The following is a 2,245-nucleotide window of genomic DNA, read 5'->3' as shown; positions in this document are numbered from 1 at the left end:
TAGCCCATCTCCTATTATGTAAGTGTGAATTCAGTCTTTTTCACTTGTGTTCAGTTATGTAGTGTGCTGGGGATGTCATGTAGACGTCAGTCATGTACTCGGACAGAGGAAGTGTTTGTATTGCTTCTGTAATATATAATAACTCATTTGTTTGCATTCATAGTCTATTCATGGCAACCAGTTGATAATCATCATTCATGGCATCAATGAATCATGATACAGTTAATCTTGCATAGAGTTTTCTTGAGGATTGTTACAGAAATAGAATTATTTTTTTGCATCGTTTTTTATTTATCTATCACTAGTACGTAGCCACGTAGAGGCAGTAAAAACTGAATGATGTCATCATCAATTATCTCTAAGTACATATGATTCTATCATGATCTTAGTCTTTCACGTAAGTTGTTTAAGATATATGTATCTAGTTACTTTATAAGGATGAACTAAGGCCGTCGTGTTTTGTGGTTCACAGAGGCGTCTGGAAGTGAAGCCAGTGGCAATGTTCCCATAGGAGACGCTCATCTCTACCAGCTCTGTCCAGGAGCACCATAACTCAGTCCTCATAAGACCAAAGAGAACAGCCAACCAGATCTCTACAGCAACATCATCAAGGCAGCTCTCACTGTGATAGCGAAAGTGAAGATACACAAGGGTTTGGGAAGGTGTGTATTTAAGATCTGTTGGCTGAGGGAAAATATAACTGAAGGTAAAGACAATGTGAAGTGTGTTAAGTTGGGTGTAAAACTAAAGGTAAAGACAATGTGAAGTGTGTTAAGTTGGGTGTAAAACTAAAGGTAAAGACAATGTGAAGTGTGTTAAGTTGGGTGTAAAATTAAAGGTAAAGACAATGTGAAGTGTGTTAAGTTGGGTGTAAAACTTGTGTTTTGTCATGGTAAGAGAAGCAAGCGAAGGTTACCCGGTAGATGGTGTTCAATTCCTCGAGTTTTGAGGAAAGGATATCTGGAGAATTGATTTGTGAGAATGACCAGATGACCAACGGTGTCTGGGAATGAAAGAAGACTCCATAACATGACAGTTCAAGAGCGAAGTACTCAGTCATGCCTGTGTGTGTTCATAATATCTTAGTTCAAGAGCGAAGTACTCAGTCATGCCTGTGTGTGTTCATAATATCTTGGTCCTTGTTCATTCCTAGTGGTTCCTAGTTGTGACGGTTCATGGTTAAGGTTAATGTCAATGTTGGAGTCATACTCTTAACCTATTTGTAAGTCTAAACACTTTTTTATGGAAAATAAATGTATTGAGTATTATCAAACTTTTCTTAACCCAAGGATTAGCATCAGTTTATTTTTTTGCTTGTTGTGTGACGAGCAAATGTTTTAAACATATGTTCATCTCAGCTGTAGAGGATTTCCCTAACTCTGTAGAAGTGATGTTCGTAGATGTAGATTTTCCTGATGTTCATAATAATGCCAGAACTTTAAGTAGGGTCTGACACGACGGGCATCACCAACCACAAATAACAAGATAATCAAGGATACAGACAACGAAATGTCTATAATTTTTCACATCACTGTGGTGGCAGTGACGTGAACCCATGACAGAAACAACTCTGCTTGTGAGGTTATAATCCTTGTTATCAGTGTGGTGTGAATGTCTTCCGTTAACCACTTTCGCTACGCTCTCACTCTGGGCTAGACGACTCTCTCTCTCTCTCTCTCTCTCTCTCTCTCTCTCTCTCTCTCTCTCTCTCTCTCTCTCTCTCTCTCTCTCTCTCTCAAAGTGTCCCAAGTTCTACAAATCGTCCTCGTTTATATTCCATATTGGATATTGCCAATCTTCGTTTCTCGTGTCATTGATTCCTCGTCCTGCAAATAACGTTATCAGAGTCTCTCCTTGTCTCTGTCTTCCTCTCGTGCGCGAATTCCATACTCCATCTTCCATATCTTTTACACCTTCTCACTTGACCTTTTGCAAGTTATCTATCATCATGACCTTTGAGCTTAGTTGCCAGGCATCACTGTAGACACTTTTTTTTTCACTCGACCACCTGTGATGGATCGCCTCTGACCTCACTTAGTCTACCTTCTTATATAATGTATCTTTTCTCCTGACCTGACCTTCTTAATCCATCAACCCTTCACTGCTGACCTTACTTGCTGACCATCGTAATTACAGTTCAGTCACCTGAGGACTCTCTCGCCTAAGTTTTGTGGTCAATCATCAGTAATGTTTGGCAGGATTCGCCTAATCTACATACATAGTTTTTATCCACTGCCAAATTATA

At 39.5% G+C, this 2,245-nt stretch overlaps 1 long non-coding RNA gene across 1 annotated transcript; it reads right to left on the bottom strand.

The window, feature by feature from the left end:
* Positions 1-776: 776 nt before the first annotated feature.
* On the bottom strand, positions 777-1,282 carry LOC139766776 (uncharacterized). The gene is made up of 2 exons (XR_011716949.1): positions 1,113-1,282; positions 777-1,062 (listed from the first exon to the last, which is right to left on the bottom strand). It is a non-coding gene; the product is annotated as an uncharacterized lncRNA (long non-coding RNA).
* Between the last annotated feature and the right edge of the window lie 963 nt (positions 1,283-2,245).

Source organism: Panulirus ornatus, chromosome 58 (assembly GCF_036320965.1).
Source record: "Panulirus ornatus isolate Po-2019 chromosome 58, ASM3632096v1, whole genome shotgun sequence".
Taxonomy (NCBI): domain Eukaryota; kingdom Metazoa; phylum Arthropoda; class Malacostraca; order Decapoda; family Palinuridae; genus Panulirus; species Panulirus ornatus.
The sequence above is the reverse complement of the archived record's forward strand: the minus strand, read 5'-3'. Positions and strand labels throughout refer to the sequence as shown.